The sequence below is a fragment of the Peromyscus californicus genome, unplaced genomic scaffold (assembly GCF_007827085.1).
Source record: "Peromyscus californicus insignis strain IS unplaced genomic scaffold, ASM782708v3 Scaffold_11__1_contigs__length_118956290, whole genome shotgun sequence".
Lineage (NCBI taxonomy): Eukaryota > Metazoa > Chordata > Mammalia > Rodentia > Cricetidae > Peromyscus > Peromyscus californicus.
The window spans coordinates 101,827,958-101,847,695 of record NW_026294402.1 but is presented as its reverse complement, the minus strand read 5'-3'; the positions used below and the strand labels follow the sequence as shown (position 1 = coordinate 101,847,695).

At 39.4% G+C, this 19,738-nt stretch overlaps 1 protein-coding gene and 1 non-coding gene across 14 annotated transcripts in view; both read left to right on the top strand.

Annotated features, from left to right (window-relative positions):
- Dock3 (dedicator of cytokinesis 3) overlaps window positions 1-19,738 on the top strand; it is a 377,571-nt gene that overhangs the window by 101,335 nt on the left and 256,498 nt on the right. The gene's annotated exons all lie outside the window — the stretch shown is intronic.
- LOC128105595 (U6 spliceosomal RNA) lies at window positions 1,051-1,154 on the top strand. The gene has a single exon (XR_008216390.1). It is a non-coding gene; the product is annotated as a U6 spliceosomal RNA (small nuclear RNA).

Genomic DNA, 19,738 nt, shown 5'->3' with positions numbered 1-19,738 from the left:
GACATATTTCTTATTTGTCCCTCTTTCCTTTTTATGAAATGAACATACCCTAGTATGTATGTGTGTAAACTTGAAAATCCTACATTACAGAATCTTTGCAAGACATAACCTGCCACTTCAAATTTTTAAGTAAGGACTGTCAAAGTATTAACACTATGTAGAAGTTGTATGAGGAAAAGGGTGTATCTAGACTCACAATGGGGAAAGTATAGATCTTAGAAGTTATAAGAAATATATTTCCAAGTTGAAATGGCCTGTAGCAAAACATAAAAGTGATATTCTTGATCTATAGCACTGTGATCTATAACAGACCTGAAACTGTGCAGAAGCACCATGTACGTGAGGTAAGGAAGGACTTACAGAGAATATGTAGTGATACAGAAATAGAGTGTCTCAGAAAATACTAGCAAGACAATGCTTTTCCATGATAAGTGACTCATCTTGAGTTCAGGAACCATGTGTCTCATTTTTAACAACTGTGAAGGCTTGGGAGACAATTTGGTGGCAGAAGGATACACACTTGAATTCTGTTTGCTTAGGGAAAGCAGAAGGGCTATAGCTTGCAGAGAATTACTCAGAACAGTCATATTTGTTGGATGTACTCTTTCTCTGTGGGAGCATAATGCAAAGGTCTTTGTATAAATCATAGAAAGCTACCTAGAATTAACTGTTTTATCTAGATGTCTAGCAGGGTTATTATACAGAATGGAAGTTATAAAACCCAGATAAAGTATGAAAAAAAAAAAAAAACCCTGCCTGCAGGCACTGGAGAACAACTCACATAGACAGGATCTTTAAAGATTCTTTTGCTTTTTAATTTTTTTATTTTGTTTTTTGAGATGGGGATTTCTCTAGCCCTGGCTGGCTTTGTTTTCTTTTGGTAAGGATCTTTAAAGGTGATGGTCCATGAAGGAACAGATGTACACAGGAAGAATTCATGTTTATTTTGGCTTTTTTTTTTTCCAGAAAGTTTCAGTTTGTCATCTGTGGTGGAACAGGGCCCAGGAAGACAATGATAGTTTTTTTGGCATTAGCAAGATGGTGGAATAAGTGCTTACTTTGGCAGCACATACAGTAAAATTGGAACAATACAAAGATTAGCATAGCCACTGTGCAAGGATGACACACAAATTCTTGAAGTGTTCATATTTTAAAAGAGATAAAAGGTAGAAAGGAAACCCCATCCCTCATCCTTTGCAGAAACACTGATTAACAGTCACATATACAGCAATATATTTTTATGAGTGGTATAGAATCCAATAAAGATGATGCAGGACTCCACAGAGTACAAAACAGGAAACAGCCACTTTTGAAACCTTTAAGAAGAATGTCATTTCCCCGAATCATCCCTTTCTTCATGATAGCTAAGACAGAATTTACATCAGTTGATCTATACCACTAAAGCAATATAAAATGAGCAGAATATACTTAACATCTTTAGCATTTCTGGGCACTGCCCAAGTGACATAGCTTAACCCGCTTTACTGCAACTGCTGAAGTTACCTGCATAAACTTTCAGAGGCAACTAAAAAGGAGTGGCCACAAAGCTTGCACAGCTCTGTAAGACTGTGAATAGTGCAAAATCAAGACTTCTTCCCAGATTGGGTAAAGAAGAGTGTAACAGGCATTTCGTGTCCCAGCCCTTCAGTACACTGTTTTAGAAGAAAGTGATGTGCAGCTAGCTCCCTGTGGACAGATAGTTCTGCAAGATTGAGAAAGGGCATACAATCAGAGGGTTTTTTTTATTTTTGGTTTTTCGAGACAGGGTTTCTCTGTGTAGCTTTGGAGCCTGTCCTGGATCTCGCGCTGTAGACCAGGCTGGCCTCGAACTCACAGAGATCCGCCTGGCTCTGCCTCCCAAGTGCTGGGATTAAAGGCGTGCGCCACCACCGCCCGGCCCAGAGGGTTTTTTTAATTTTTCCTCAGAGGGAGAGAGAAGAGCAGAGTGCCTTGGTCTTTTCAATATACTACCCTGGGGAAAAGAGATGAGTGATTTACTGTGGCTGTTTATGAATATGAACAAATTGCAAGGAGACTCATAATCTTGAGACTCTCAGGAAGAAAGGAGGAATAATATATATCCATAGAAAAGATTTGAGAAGTTCCCAGATTCTCAGATGGATTGATTGGTAAAAGCCTTTCCCTGTTAAAGCCAGTCCATGAGGACCAAGGGAGACAGCTGTTTTTATTTTTCATTTTGCTGATAGAAAAAGTCAAATTTACAAGAAATATGAAGAGTCAAGTGATATGATGTCTTGTAACTGATGCTAAAAAATGAAATTATATGAATTACCTGACAAAGAATTTAAAATATCTTTTAAAAAGTGAAATACAAGAAAATAGATACAGATAAGGTAATTAGAGAAATAGTGTCTGAACAGTATAATCAGCAAATAAAGAGAAACCACAAGGGAAAAGTAAATAAGAACCTAACATAGTTCTGGAGCTGAAGAATATCACACTTGAATTGAAATATTCAATAGAATAATATTCTTGATATAATAAGAGAAATACTTGGTGAAATAATTGGTAGATGCCCAAAATGATCTGTGCATGGGACAAAGAGAATAAGTGAAAAAAGCCTGTGAAGTTTATGGGAACATTATATGCAATATGGAATTACCAGAAGGAGAAATGAGAGAGAAATGGACAAAAATTTGAAAGAAATAATGACTGAAGACTGTTCAAATCTAAGGAGGAAAATGAACATCAATTATTAAAGCCAAAAGCACACTATTTAGATAAATTAATATCTAGATCAATGCATGTTATAACCTGACTGTCATGAGTCAAAGACAGATATTTTGAAAGCAACAAAAGAAAAAGAAACTTGTGTACAAGGAAGCTTTATAAGATATGACAGATTTCTCAGTAGAGGCTTTTCAGAACAGAAGAGAATGGAATGATGAATTCCGCATACCATCGGAACAAACCATTTAGCAAAAATATTGTGCTTAGTAAAATGATCCTTTAAAGATAAGAGAGAAAGATTTTCTTATACAAATAGTAGCAGAGGTAATTTATTGCAAGTAGACTTGCCTAGCAAGAAATACAAGGAAAGAGTTCTTTAAGTTGGAGCAAAAAGGGTGCTTGCTATATGGCATAAAAGAAAATTAAAGTATAGAATTTATGGGTGAAGGCAAAGATAGAAACATGAAGACATGAATATTATTAAGGTATATAAATCACTCATAATTTTAATATAAAATTAAAAGACAATTATTAAGAGTAATTATAGTTGCAAAATTTATCAGTGAATACATGGTGATGTTAGTGGTGATGTCAGTAACAAAAATTTGGGGAAAGAATTGTAGAATTTTTGTATGCAAATAAAATTATAAACTTACAGGCTGAGGAAATGGCTCATCAGGTAGCATGAGAATCTGATTTCAAATCCCTGGCACCTATATAAAAAGCCAGGCATGGTCATGTGTACCTGTAACCCCTATGTTGCCTGGGATAGACAGGAGGATCTTTGGAGCATGTTGGCTTATAGAAACCCTGCCTCAAGAGAATAAGGTAGAGCATGATAGAGTAGGATACATGAGCTCTTCCTCTGTCCTTCACATGGGTACATACCCCCCTACATGTATATGCCCCTTCTCTTTCACACACACACACACACACACACACACACACACACACACACACAATATTAGCTTAGAATTGATGATTATAAGATGCATTATATAAGCATCGTGGAAACCACAAAGAAAATATGTACAGAAATTTAGAAGTGGTCTAGGCTAAATATAACTTTGTAGTAAAGTGGTTACCTGGCATGCAAAAGCCCTGTATTCAGTCCCCACCACTAGAAAATATCAGAGAAAAATATAAAGGAAGATTATAATAATAGTTCTTGTAGGACACTATGCTAGCTTAGATGCAGATGTTCATTAGGGTGGTAGAAAGTGGTAAGGTGCTGTATCAATTTTGGCATTTGAACTGATAGAATTTTCTCTCTCTCTCTCTCTAACAGCCCTAGCTGTCCTAGAACTCACTTTGTAGACTAGACTGGCCTCGAACTCATAGAGATACACCTGCCTCTGCTTCCAGAGTGCTAGGATTAAAGGTGTGTACCTCCACTACTCCAGGCTAATTTTCCAATAGCACATATATATTTTTGATAAAAGATGTGACTTTTTCAACTAAGGATGTAGTCATCATTCAGGGAGATATGTAGTTTTGAAGGGATATGTTTTCAAGAAGACATAAAATACTGCAATCTTGATTATATTGTATTTGAAGGGTACAGATTTAAGTGGAGTTGTAAATTAGGCAGTTGTCTGTCTGAATGTATAGTTGTGTAAAGTGTTGAATGTCATTAATTTTCTATTGATTTTAAAGCTAAGGGGCTGGTTGAAAACAAGGAGTTAATGTAGCTAGAGATGAACTGAAGTGAAGACAGATTCTAGGGAACTGCTGTAGCATTTCAATTTAGGTGGAAGAGGAGAATTTTTAATAAGATATGGAAAGTTGTAGCCAGTGAGGTATATGGAGACAGGAAACATTTTTAGAAGTGAAGAACAGAAAACATTTCGGAGAAGAACCAGTTAAATATATGTGTTAATGTTGATGTTGAATAGAATGAAACCTGGAAGTATGACTAGCATATTTGGCAACAGGAAATTGTTGCAGATTTTGAAGAGAGTGATTTTGATCAAAACAGAAGAGTGAAGGAGGCTTGACTGAGAACAAGAAAAGAGTAAGTAGAGTAGAATGTAGTGACCATACCTTTTTTAGTTCTTAATAATTTTTAAAATTTTAATTAAAAGATAATTACAGCAATTCTCCCCTTCCCTTTCCTCCCTCTAACCACTCCCATGTCCAGCCCCTTAATCCCTCTCAAATTTGTGGCCTCTTTTTCTTTGATTATCATTCTCAGACATACATATATCAAACACGTAAATATATAAATATAACTTGGTAAATAAATCCATTTAGTGTTGCTTGTATGCATATGATTTCAGGACTGACCACTTGGTTCTGAATAACCAATTAGGAGGCCCGTCCCTGGGGAAGACTTAATTCTTCCTTTTCCAGCAGTTGTTAGTTGCCTGTAGTTCTCTGTCAAAGGGTGGTACCTCTAATATTTTTTTCCCTTCCATGTTATGTCTATTAGTGTTGTCATTGTTTGGGTCTTTTTAGGTAGGCATATTGTTGAGGTATCATGAGTATAGCTTCCCAGTCATTTCCAGGAGACACAGTCTCATATCAGACTTCCTGTTCATCTGGTTCTTATTCTGTCCCTTCATTTATGATGTTCTCTGAGCCTTAGGTATGGGAATTGAGTTGTAGATGTATTAATTGGGGCAGTCAAATTCAAATTTGGTTCATATGCTTGCCATAGAATCTGCCTGCTTTCCATATTTTATAAATCTGCCTTTAACATCTTCTACCTATAGTTAAGAGATAGAGATATAAAAATTGATGGCTTCTGAGGAGGGAGAATCAGTTTTCTTTAAGGGTGTGGCTCATGGTAGGTTGACCACACTTGAGTGGATGGCCCCACACTCAGAACAATATGAACAATACAATTGAAGTCAATGAGCTATTGAATTTTTTAAAAGAATACACAAAATTAGGGGTTAGGGGAGGTAAGGGTAAATCTGGGAGTTAAGGGGGAAAAATATATATATATATATTATATTTTATATGCTCTTTAATTGGGAATCCATTGCTATAAGCTAATATCTGCTGTGACATAATGCAAATCCTAGTCCTGATTAAAAAAAACACTAGGAATATGATCAAGATATATTTTATGAAATTCTTAAAGAATTAAAAAATATTTTTAAAAAGCAACAACAGCCGGGCGGTGGTGGCGCACACCTTTAATCCCAGCACTCGGGAGGCAGAGCCAGGCGGATCTCTGTGAGTTCGAGGCCAGCCTGGGCTACCAAGTGAGTTCCAGGAAAGGCGCAAAGCTACACAGAGAAACCCTGTCTCGAAAAACCAAAAAAAAAAAAAAAAAAAAGCAACAACAAAAAAATGACCTCATACTGATGATGGCCCTTTAGAACTGTCTAACCCAATACTTCATTTTGTAGCTAAGTAATCTTATCTAGACACAGAAGTCGTTTTTGGCCTCCTCTCCTGAGGAGCTTCCCTAATTCTGCCTTTATGAGTGGTGGCCTTTTTCTTGTGAAAGGTCTGTCTCCAGTAGGACTTCCTCTGCAACCTGGTAATGTGCTACTTAATCAAACTCTCTGTATTCTGCTGTTCTGTGTCCATGAATTTTTCTTTAGTCACCCTGAAGTTCTGAAACTCCCTACAAAGTGTTAGTTTCTTAGTGAAATTGTTTTTTAAAAAATTAGCAACTGCAGCTGGATTTTTTGTTGTTGTTGTTTTGGTTTTTTTTTTTGTTTTTTTGTTTTTTAAGACCAGGTTTCTTTGTGTGGTAGTCTTGGCTGTCCTGGAAGTAACTCTGTACACCAGGCTGGCCTCGATTCTAAATTAAGAACTGTGGACTGGAGGCTGTGAAGCCCCCATGGGACTGGACTAGGCCCTCTGGATACGGAAGACAGTTGTTTGGCTCTAACTGTTTGGGGGGCACCAAGGCAGGGGGATCAGGATCTGTCCCTGGTGCATGGGCAGGCTTCTGGGAATCTGGTGCATGTGGTGTGATGCCTTGCACAGCCTTGGTGCAGTGGGAAGGAGCTTGGACCTTTCTAGGCTCAGTGTGCTGGGCTCTGCTGACTACCCATGGGATACCTCAATTTGGGGGATTGTGGGGATGAGGGGTGGCTTGGGAAAGAGGGCTGGAGGGTGGGAGAAGGGAGGAGGGGGGACCTATGAGTGGTATGTGGAGTGAGTAGAAAATTTCTTAATAAAGAAAAATGAAAAAAAAGAATTCTAATGTTGAAATTTGTATAGGTTTTTGTAGAAGAAAGCCTAGAAAACTAAATGTAGATTGAATAGTGATCCTAGTGTGATTACAGGAGGTGTGGGGGTCCTACAGAGGTTTCCTAGTGAGATCTGAGCTTGCTTTACCCAGCAGGGCTGCATTAGGAGATGGCTTGACCATGTGCATGGTTAGGTGTTTGGAAGAGTCTGCACTTGGCTGTGCTAGGGGGAGGTCTTTTGCCCTGCCCCTTGATATTCCTTTAAAAAGCCATTTTGAAGAAACAAAAGGGGATAATTGACCCAGGTCCTCCGAAAGCTATCCCATGTTTCTGTCTTCTCCACACTATCATTCTACATAAATATTTCTTATTCTTCTCTCCTCAAGAGTACCCTGGGAAAAAGTGGGAGCTGGCCTCCCACAGATGGCGTCAGAACTAGGGACATAACTAGGGACTTGGCAAAAGGAGAGTAGGGGACATTGTGAGAGCATGGGGGCATGCCCACTAATGCATTAAAAGTAAAGGCAACGGTATTCTATTTTCAGGAGTAAAATTGTATATAGATAAAGCAAAGTGGCTGAAAGAAAAGCCGAAGCGAGAAGTTAGGCTGCAGTGAGTCTCTCTCTCTGTCTAGGTTTCTTTCTTTCTCTCTTTTAATTTCTATCTATTAAATTAAGTAAAAATATAGGGTTATGTATAGGAATATTGGGTAAGAGGAAACTTAGGATGAGAATAGAATTTCCCTAGTGCAGAAATGAGGCAGGGAAATAGTAAGCAGATCTTCAAAGATTCCCTTGTAGAAAGCTTAAAAACTGGAGGGGTTAAGGTGGAACCATAAGAAGTACGGAGATTTTTGGAGTTCATAGAGGAACTGTGTCCTTGGTTCTCTGACTATAGGAATCTGAACACAGACTCCTGGAGGAGAATCGGAGCAGAAATGCAAAAATACTATGAAGAAAACAGGCCAGAAAAGATTCCTGTGGAAGCTTTTGGCCTGTGTACAGCTTAGATCTGAGTCCTGAGCGGCAGGAGGAAAATTTTCCCTGAGGCAGACAAGGGTGAGACAAAACTCTCTGTTCCAATGCAGCTGGATAAAAATGCTTGTTGATAACATTGTACAGTCAGGGTCAGTTACCTATAGGCCATGAAGCTGAGTTTAAAGAACAGCAGTCTTGGGAAAAACTTAGTAATTTCTCTTACTCAAAAAACTGGAAGCTCTTCAGGTCTCTTTTTCTTTCTGTAAGGGCAGAATTATATTCACCTGGAAGGGAACATCTATCAGAATGGGAGAGTCACCTGTAATTGCCCTAGCACAAAAATCCCCTGGAACATTGCAGACCCTCACTATTAGTGCTGTCTCCTCTTCAAGCCAGCATTCGGGAGGTGGCTAGCAGGAGGAGGAAGAGCGAGATTTAAGTCCCTAGCAGTAGCTGCAATGGCAGCATGAGAAAAGCTGAGGCTGCATTTGACCATACAAACGAGGCAGAGAGGGAGACACAAGCCCCTAACCCCAGAACAGAAAGCAGTTAGCAGAGGGCTGAGCTGGGGCCAATGCGTTAGGGACTCTGCAACTTGGGGGGGGGGGGCGGTAGACAAGCAGGGACAAAGGGGATCTATCGGGAGGAAATCTCTCTGAAGAGGCTCTGTTTCAAGTACTCTCATTGGTTTTTCACTGACCCAGTGAGACGGGAGAGCGAGCCCCAAGGGGTTTTCACTTCTGTGAAAGTGCCAGTCAATGTGTGTGGGCGGGTGGGCAGGCATGACCCACACTGGGGACAGTGCCAGGTGGAGAGTTTGATTAAGGAGATACACCTGTCAAACGGTAACACAGGTGTCCTAATAGGAGCTCAGGGAAGAAGAAACCGCCCATGGCAAAAGAGCAAAAGCTTGATCTTGATTTCAGTTCAAATACAGAGCCCTTTTAGACCAGGGTGAGTCCAGACAAGGCTTTCTGTAGCTAGAGTTTTCCTGCCTGGCCCACAGTCAGGACAAATCTCTCTCACCTGCCAGTCCCACAGCCACTCAGACCCGACCAAGTAAACACAGAGACTTATATTGGTTACAAACTGTATGGCCGTGGCAGGCTTCTTGCTAACTGTTCTTATAGCTTAAATTAATCCATTTCTATAAATCTATACCTTGCCACATGGCTCGTGGCTTACCGGCATCTTCACATGCTGTTTCTCATCATGGCGGCTGGCAGTGTCTCTCTGACTCAGCCTTCCACTTCCCAGCTTTATTCTCCTCCTTGTCCCGCCTATACTTCCTGCCTAGCCAATGGCCAATCAGTGTTTTATTTATTGACCAATCAGCAACACATTTGCCATACAGAACATCCCACAGCAGCTTTCAAATGATCCGCTTACTAGAGCAGCGAGATGCCCGGGGAAATATCATGTAAATGCATATTCCAATTTCTCTTAAACTCTTAAGGAGTTAAAAATGGCTTGCTGCTGGTACAGGTACAGTCTAAAATGCTTTTTCCCCAAGTGCTGTTAGAAAGCTTAGCTTACCTCCCAGGTATGGGAAACAGGTGAACAAAGCTTGCCTGTCAGGAGGCAATTAAAATGCTAATATCACTTGTCAGACCACTTTGAGACACTTTAGAAAGCAAAGGACTGAACACTGAGAAGTTGCTTTGGGTGCGGAAAAAGCTTAAGGACGAATAGGGAACCTGGGTTGTGCTTGAGATGTAAGAGGGAAACATTAGGCTAAGAGAAATCTATCAAAGACAAGGCATCGTTGAAAGAACTCATGGCAGTCTTAAGATGCACCTTCAAAAAATTAAGAAGGGAGAAATTGTAACCTCAGTCAGTCATCAAACGAAGCTTGATGGCTGCCTGAGCATTTGGTGCAATGTGTGGAACAGAGGAATGTCAGCTCCAATGATGCTCCTCCAGAAAAGCTGGAGTGAGAGCAGTGGAATTAACATCCCTGATATTGAGATTCCATCCTGCAGTCTGGGGAAAGTAGGAGAATAAGGGGCCCCCAGACCCCTGAGGAATTTGGGACAAAGGTTTTGTCGCCATTTAGTAATGAGACAGAGCCCGGAGCCACACTGCTTTTGTTTACTAGCAGCAAATTAATGTGTGGCCCCTTTAAGAAACAGTTTAAGTCTTACCAGCTAAACAGAAAAGTGGCTCAGTTACTATGGCAGCCATTCTCGCTCTGAGGCAAGGCTTCACCAGGAAAGCTAATTGAAAGTGCTACTGTAACTGAGTGAAGTTTCAGCAACAGTTATTTGAATTGTGACACTCAGGGGAGCTGCAATAAGTAAAGGGACAACCCCCTGGCTGGTGACTGTCTGCCACTGGACTCACTTCTGCTGGTTCCAGAATGGCTGAGAGGGCCCGGCGAGAAAGGTAGCTTTGGGGCAGTGGTGTGGTCCTGAGTGTTACAGCCCCTTAGCAGCAAGTGTTACAGCCCCCTAGCAACAACTCTCACTGAATTCTGGGGTCTAGGGAGCTGGATAAAAAGACTCTAAAGCCATTGACAAATTAGTTTCTGACTTCAAATTGTCAGGGAAACTTTTCAGGATGATATCAAAGCTGACTGTGAACTTTGAACTACAGGAATGAAGCAATTTTGAGTTCACCTACAATATTTTTTCTGTTTTTTTGAGATAGGGTTTCTCTGTGTCATTTTGGTGCCTGTCCTCGAGCTCTCTCTCTGTAGACCAGGCTGGCCTCAAACTTAGAGATCTGCCTTGCTCTGCCTTTCAAGTGCTGGGATTAAAGGTGTGCACCACCACGACCCAGCTCACCTACAGTTTTAACTGTGGTAACTCATGATTTGCATACTCTGAATGAGACCAAAAAAAAAAAAAAAAAAGAAAATGTAAATAGTTCTATAAAGAGATCTTTTCTAGATGTTTGCTAAAGTTTGTAAAGTAGTCCTATAGAGTTTGCTTTTTAAAAAGTATAAATATGTATGGTGATATTCATGCTAGTTGTAAATATGTATAGTAATGTTCATACTAGAATTATCTAAACTAGAATTTATTAATGGACCATGATTTGGTGAAGCTAAGGGAATCTTTAAGTTTATGCACTTTTTTTGATGCGTTTGCACTGAGAGTTTTAATTTAGAAAAGAGTTTGGCACAGCTAAGGCTGTTATAGACATCTTAGACCAATTCAAAAAGAACATACCATCTTTGTTATCCTCTACTCCTTTTCTGGGGGATGTGGCAGCCCAGGGATTGCTGTGGATGTTCCAACTAATTGCAAGCTCTTAGTAGGGGCCTGAATCAGAGCCGAGTTAGTTTCTGTACCCCCTCTTGCCAGAGGCTGGTAGTCAAAGATGGGCAACTTTCTTCTTGCTAGCTTCCAACCTAAGTCAGAGTATGCTTGATAGAAAGTGTATCTCCATGACTGGTAAGGAAGATTAGTAAAGAAGAATGACCTAAGACAGGCACAGTCTATCTGAAGGGCCTGAAGGGTCCTTTATTATATAAAGAGGGGGGGAGCTGTGGGGTCTCACAGAGGTTTCCTAGTGAGATCTGAGCTTGCTTTACTCAGCCGGGCTGCATTAGGGGATGGCTTGACCATGTGTATGGTTACCAGGTGTTTGGAAGAGTCTGCACTTGGCTGTGCTAGAGGGAGGTCTTTTGCCCTGTCCCTTGGTATTCCTATAAAAAACCCATTTGAAGAGACAGAAGGGGCCGGTGGATATTGATCCAGGTCCTCCCGAAGCTATCCTGTGTTTCTGTCTGTTTTCTCCACACTATTTTTCTATGTAAATATTTCTTATTTCTCTCTCCTCAAGAGTACCCTGGGAAAAAGTGGGAGGTGGCCTTCCACAGGAAGGGGAAGTTTTGGTACCATAATTTGTCTTCATTGGTGTTGGACTTTTAATCAGTTGAAATGTATTTCTGTACCACAATGTAGGTGTTGATAAAAGTTTTGCTTAATTGTCTTATAACATTAAAAAAACCCAGAAAAACGTCTTAAAAGCAAACTAAAAATATGACAACGTTTTCTATGGAAAAATTCCTATATAGCCTATTTAAATAACTTATTAAGCAAATGGAACAAGCTTTTCAGCACAGACATTATAAATTTTCAAAAAGCCGCTTGCATACTGTAAGACACTGACAGTCAGGGTCATGCTTCCACACAAATGAGCAGTGGTGTAGTGCAAATGTGTAGTAGAAACTCAGTGCATGTTCTTTAATTGGGAAGTTTTTGCTATAGGCTCATAACCTGCTCTGGTAAGACCTCGAATCTTAATCTTGCTGGGAAAAGCACTTGGAATATTTGGATGGCATTCCTGCATAGATTTTGTTATGGAAACAGAAATCAGTTTTTTTTTCCCTTTTGTTTTCCACTAAGCTTTTCCCAGCAGGACCAATTCTTGGGGGATATCACTTATTTAAAGTCTGATAAGTTATGGGGCTGGAGAGATGACTTAGTGGTTAAAAACACTGGCTGCTTTTCCAGAGGACTGAGTTTGGTTCCAAACAGCTACATTATGGCTAACTCCAGTTACAGGGGATCCAATGCTGCCTTCTGGCTTCTGAAGGCACTGCACATCCACAATGCACAAACACATGCAGGCAAAACACCCATACACATAAAATAAAATAAACCTTAAAAGTGTCTAATAAGTTCATTAGTGAATTTATCTGATACTGAGCATCTATTTGTTGGTAGACTTTTAATTATTATTTCTTTAGTTCCATTGCTTATTATTGGTCCATTTAGGTTCTTAGTTGTTTGTTTTGTGGTAGGCCATAGGTTTATAGACATCTGTCCATTTCTGTTAGATTTTCCAATGTAGTGGGATATAAGTTTACAATATAGTCCCTAACAATCCTTTGGATTTTAGTGGTACATATTGTAATATCTTCCATTTCATTTGTAATTTTATTCTTTTAGTTGTTTTGGCTAAGGGCTTATCAATTTTTTATCCTTTTAAAAACCAGTTATTTGTTTCATTAATCCTTTATATCATTATTTTAGTCCTGGTTTTATTAATTTCCCCCATGACCTTGACTTTTTTCTTTCTTGATTTTAAGTTTGGCTTATTTTTGATGTTTTCAATGTCTGTGTGTGTGAGTACCCATAGCTCTAAAATTCTCTATTAGAACCTACGTAGACCGTATCTCATAGATTCTGGAATATTGTGTCTCCATTTTTGTTTGATTCTATACATTTAAAATTTTCATCTTTGATTTTTTTTAAGACTCACCATTCAATTGTGTAGTTTTAATTACATGTAGGTGTGTGTGTGTGTGGGTTTGTGTATGTGAGTATACTGCCCTCAGAGAGCAGAAGAAAGTGTCAGATACCCTGGAGCTAGACTTACAGGCTCTTGTGATATGTACAATGTTGGATGTTGGGAACTAAGTTCATGTCCTTGAAGAGCAGGAAGTGCTTTTTAACAGCTCCCAGAGTAATTATTTTTAATATTTATTTATTTTGGTTTTTTCATTTTTCTTTATTAAGAAATTTTCTACTCACTCCACATATCATCCACAGATTCCCCCTCCCCCCTCCTTCCACCCCCCAGCCCTCTTTCCCAAGCCACTCCTCATCCCCACATCCCCCAAATTGAGGTATCCCATGGGTAGTCAGCAGAGCCCAGCACACTGAGCCTAGACAGGTCCAAGCTCCTTCCCACTGCACCAAGGCTGTGCAGGGCATCACACCACATGCACCAGATTCCCAGAAGCCTGCCCATGCACCAGGGACAGATCCTGATCCCCCTGCCTTGGTGCCCCCCAAACAGTTAGAGCCAAACAACTGTCTTCCATATCAGAGGGCCTAGTCCAGTCCCATGGGGGCTCCACAGCCACCAGACCACAGTTCGTGGGCTTCCACTAGTGTGGCCGGCCATCTCTGCACATCCTCCCATCATGTTCTTAACGTCCCTTGCCTGCAGAATCCCTCCTCTCTCTCATCAATTGGATTCCTGGAGCTCAGCCTGGTGCCTGGCTGTGGCTCTCTGCATCTACCTCCATCAGTCACTGGACAAAGGCTCTATGATGACAGCTAGGTTATTTGCTAGACCGGTCACCAGAGTAGACCAGTCCAGGCACCCTCTGGACCACTGCCAGCAGACCAAGGTAGGGTCATCCTTGTGGATTCCTGAGAGCCTCCCCAGCACCCTGTCTCTTCCTATTCCCATGATGTCCTTATCTATCATGGTATCTTCCTCCCTGCCCTCCCACTCTGTCCCTGATCCAGGTTGACCCTCCCATTTCCCTTTGTTCTCATCCCCCACTCCTTGCCCTCTGCCACCGCACCCCTCTACACCCAGTCCACTCATGTAGATCTCATCCACTTCTCCTTCTCAGTGTCATCCATGTGTCCCTCCTAGGGTCTTTCCCTGTTAGCTAGCCTCTCTGGGTTGCAGTGTGGCCATCCCTTCCCTCACATCTAGTATCCACTTATGAGTGAGTACATACTATGTTTGTCCTTCTGAGTCTGGGTTACCTCACTCAAGATGATATTTTCTAGTTCCATCCATTTGCCTGCAAATTTCATGATATCATTGTTTTTTACTGCTGAGTCGTACTCCATTGTGTGTATGTGCCATATTTTCTTTATCCATTTTTCAGTTGAGGGGCATCTAGGTTATTTCCAGTTTCTGGCTATTATGAATAATGCTGATATGAACATATGAGCATGTGTCCTTGTGGTGAGATTGAACATTCCTTGGGTATATGCCCAAGAGTGGTTTAACTGGGTCTTGAGGAAGACTTATTCCCAATTTTCTGAGAAACCGCCATACTGATTTCCAGAGTGGCTGTACAAGTTTGCATTCCCACCAACAGTGGAGGTGTGTTCCCCTTGCTCCACATCCTCTCTAACATAAGCTGTCTCCAGTGTTTTTGATCTTAGCCATTCTGACAGGTGTAAGATGGTATCTCAGAGTTGTTTTGACTTGCATTTGCCTGGTGACTAAGGATGTTGAGCAATTCCTTAAATGCCTTTCAGCCACTTGAGATTCTTCTGTTGAGAATTCTCTGTTAAGCTCTGTAGCCCATTTTTTAATTGGATTGCTCAATATTTTGAAGTCTAGCTTTTTGAGTTCTTCATATATTTTGGAGATCAGCCCTCTGTCAGAGGTGGGGTTGGTGAAGATCTTTTCCCACTCTGTAGGCTGTCGTTTTGTCTTATTGACCATGTTCTTTTCTCTACAAAAGCTTCTCAGTTTCAGGAGGTCCCATTTATTAATTGTCACTCTCAGTGTGTGTGCTACTGGTGTTATATTTAGGAAGTGGTCTCCTGTGCCAATGCGTTCCAGACTACTTCCTACTTTCTCTTCTATCAAGTTCAGTGTAACTGGATTTATGTTGAGGTCTTTGATCCACTTGGACTTGAGTTTTGTGCATGGTGACAGATATGGATCTATTTGTAATCTTCTGCATGTTGACATCCAGTTATTCCAGCACCATTTGTTGAAGATGCTTTCTTTTTTCCATGGTACAGTTTTGGCTTCTTTGTTGAAAATAGTATGTTCATAGGTGTGTGAATTAATGTCAGGGTCTTCAATTCAATTCCATTGGTCCACATGTTGGTTTTTATGCCAGTACCAAGCTGTTTTTATTACTGTCGCTCTGTAGTAGAGCTTGAGGTCAGGGATGATGATGCCTCCAGAGGTTGCTTTATTATTCAGGATTCTTTTAGCTATCCTAGGTTTTTTGTTTTTCCATATAAAGTTAAGTATTGTTCTTTCCAAATCTGTGAAGAATTGTGTTGGGATTTTGATGGGGATTGCATTGATTCTGTAGATTGCTTATGGTAAGATTGCCATTTTACTATGTTGATTCTACCTATCCATGAGCATGGGAGATCTTTCCATTTTCTGATATCTTCTTCGATTTCTTTCTTCAGAGACTTAAAGTTATTTTCATACAGGTCTTCACTTGCTTAGTTAGAGTTAACCCAAGGTATTTTTATATTATTTGTGGCTATTGTAAAGGCTGATGTTTCTCTGATTTCTTTCTCAGCCCATTTATCATTTGTATATAGGAGGGCTACAGATTTTTTTGAGTTAATCTTGTATCCTGCCACCTTACTGAAGGAGTTTATCAGCTGTAGGAGTTCCCTGATAGAATTTTTGGGGTCACTTATGTATACTATCATATCATCTGCAAATAATTAAAGTTTGACTTCTTCCTTTCCAATTTGTATCCCCTTGATCGCATTTTATTGTCTTATTGCTCTAGCTAGAACTTCAAGTACTATGTTGAATAAGTATGGGGAGAGTGGACAGCCTTGTCTTGTTCCTGATTTTGGTGGAATCGCTTTGAATTTCTCTCCATTTAATTTGATGTTGGCTGTTGGCTTGCTGTAAATTGCCTTTATTATGTTTAGGTATGCTCCTTATATTCCTGATCTCTCTAGAACCTTTGTCATGGAGGGGTTTTGGATTTCGTCAAAGGCTTTTTCAGCATCCAGTGAGATGATCATGTAGTTTTTTTCTTTCAGTTTGTTTATATGGTGTATTACATTGACAGATTTTCATATGTTGAGCCATCCTTGCATCCCTGGGATGAAGCCTACTTGGTCATGATGGATAATTTTTTTTGATGTGTTCCTGGATTCAGTTAGCTAGTATTTTATTGAGTATTTTTGCATCAATGTTCATGAGGGAGATTGATCTGTAATTCTTTTCTTTGTTGCATCTTTGTGTGGTTTTTGTATCAGGTTAACTGTAGCCCCATAAAAAGAATTTGGTAATGTTCCTTCTGTTTCTATTGTGTGGAACAATTTGAAGAGTATTGGTATTAGCTCTTCTTTGAAAATCTGGTAGAATTCTGCACTGAAACCATCTGGTCCTGGGCTCTTTTTGGTTGCGAGACTTTTAATGACCGTTTCTATTTCCTTAGGGGTTACTGATCTATTTAAATAGTTTATCTGGTCTTGGTTTAACTTTGGTATGGGGTATCTATCCAGAAAATTGTTCATTTCTTTCAGATTTTCCAATTTTGTGGAGTGCAGGTTTTTGAAGTATGACCTGATGATTCTCTGGATTTCCTTGTTGTCTGTTATGTCTCCCTTTTCATTTCTGATTTTGTTAATTTGGATGCTCGCTCTCTGCCTTTTAGTTAATTTGGATAAGGGCTTATCTATCTTGTTGATTTTCTCAAAGAACCAACTCTTTGTTTCATTGATTCTTTGTATTGTTCTCTTTGTTTCTATTTTATTGATTTCAGTCCTCAATTTGATTATTTCCTGGCATCTGTTTCTCCTGGGTGAGTTTGCTTCTTCTTGTTCTAGAGCTTTCAGTTGTGCTGTTAAGTCACTACTGTGACATTTCTCCAACTTCTTTATGTGGGCATTTAGAGCTATGAATTTTCCTCTTAGCACTGCTTTCATGGTGTCCCATAAGTTTGAGTATGTTGTACATTCGTTTTCATTGAATTCTAGGAAATCTTTAATTAATTAATTAATTTATTTTTTTCTGAGACACGATTTCTCTATGTAGCTTTGGTGCCTGTCCTGGATCTTGCTTTGCAGACCAGGCTGGCCTCGGACTCAAAGGCGTGTGCCACCACCGCCCGGCTCAGAGTTATTTTTAAATTACTGTATGCTTGTATAATTGCTGTATTTTTTCTTGTTGATTTCTAGTTTATATATGTTAGGATCTGATAAGATACACAGAATTATTTTAGTGTTTTTGAGTTTAAGACTTGGTTTATGGCCTGTGACATCTGTTTTAGAAGAAATTTCAAGTTTCTGGTGTCGTCAGGGTTGCACAGGATAGTTTGTTGATGTTCATTAAATCCATTTGGTCTATAGAATAGATTAAGTCTAATTTTGTAAAAAAATTTTCTTGGATCACTTTATTAGTAAGAATGGATACTGAATCAATCTCTTTTTATATTGATGCCCATCTGTTTCCTTCTCTTTTTTAAAAATGTTTGTTTAGTTGTGTTCTTTAAAAAAGTAACTTATGTATTTTTAATTTTTGAAAATTATTTTTTAATTTTTTTATTCTTTTTTTTTTTTGGTTTTTCGAGACAGGGTTTCTCTGTGTAGCTTTGCGCCTTTCCTGGATCTCACGCTGTAGACCAGGCTGGCCTCGAACTCACAGAGATCTGCCTGCCTCTGCCTCCTGAGTGCTGGGATTAAAGGCGTGCGCCACCACCGCCCGGCAATTTTTTTATTCTTATCTCATACAGTACATCCCAACCACACTTTCCCTTCCCTCTACTCCTCTGGCTGTTGTCTCTAAGAGGCCCAACTGTTTCTTTATGTCCAGTAGTTTTTTTTTAAATGAAGCTGGGTACAATGATGTTTCATGCTCATGTATTTAGAATCTTTTATTATCTTGATGAATTCTTTCTTTGATCATTATGTAGTGATCTTCTTTGTCTCATTTATCTAAGTTTTGCTTGAAATATGCTTCAGTGGATATAAGGATAAATTACTGCTTGTTTTCAAATTCCATTTCCTTGGAATGTATTTTTCTATTCTTTCATCCTGGCTTTGCAGGTGAAGTCAGTATCTTGACAGACATAATTGGTTTTTGTGTTTTAATCTAATTGATAAACCTGTGTCTTTTAGTTGGAGAATTAACACCATTTCCATTCAGGGTTATTGTTGAAAGGTATGTATTGATTCTTGTTAGTTTATTTACTTCCAATTGTTTCAAATATTCCATATGCTTTTTCTCCCTTATTCCTCTTACAATTTGGATAATTTATTGAGTTATTAATGTTTGACGTTTTCCTCATTACATTTGCTTTTCTAAATATCCCTATGAGTTTTTTTTAACCTGTGCTTGCTCTTGTGGTTATAGATCTGTGTCTTTTCTGTGTGTGGAATCTTTTAAGTATTTCCCACAGTATTGACTTAGTTCTGTTGATCCCTATAGTTTTGTACCATCTTTACAAATTAACTAGATGACGTCATCTCGATTGGCAGTTATTTGATTGTAGGACTTGAAAAAAATTCCATGCCATCTTAGCCTTTAACATTTCTGTTGAGAAGTTGGCTGTTTTTCTGATGGACTTGTCTTTATGCAATTTGGTTCTTCTTTTGTGGCTCTCAATAGTCTTTGTGTTTCCTAAATCTAGGAAATTTAAATATTTTGTGAAATGGAGTCTTTATTTTTACTTATTAATTATTGTTGTTATTAGTGTTTTTTAAATAATTTATTTAATTTTATTTTATGTGCATTGGTATTTTTGCCTGTGTGAGGGTTCCAGATCCCCTGGAACTGGAGTTATAGACAATTGTAAACTACCATGTGGGTGCTGCGAATTGAACCTGGGTCCTCTGGAAGAGCAGCCAGTGTTCTGAACCTCTGAACCATCTCTCCAGCCCCTGTTATTAGTTTTTTGAGACAGGGTTTCTTTGTGTAGTCCTGGCTGTCCTGGAACTATGTAGTCCAGGCTGGTCTTGAACTCACAGAGATCCGCCTGCCTCTGCCTCCTGAGTGCTGGAATTAGAGTGCACATGGAGGCTTTCTTTTATGGCATATGCATTTTTAAGTTATAAATCCCGTCTGCACCTGTAGGTCCTTACCTTTCCCAAGATCAGAGAATTTTCTGTTTATTCTACTAAATGTGTTTTCTGTGCCTACTAATCTTAAGTTTGGTCTGTTATTAGTGTTCAAACACATGTTCTGTCTATAATTTCTTATTTTTTCTTTGCATCAGTTACTTTTGTTGCTATGACCAATACTTGACAAGAAGTAATTTAAGGAACGAAGGATTTATTTTTATGTATAGTTTAAGAAAGATAACGTCCTCGTGGTGGTGAATTTTTAGTTGCAGGAATATGAGGTGGTTGGTCACATTTTTTCAACAGTCAGGAAATGGAGACAGGAACATGTACTGTTGGTGGGCTGTAAAACTTCCAAGTCCTGCCTCCAGTGTCTGACTTCCTCCAGTGAGACTTTATCTTCTAAAGATTCTCCAACCTTTGAAAACAG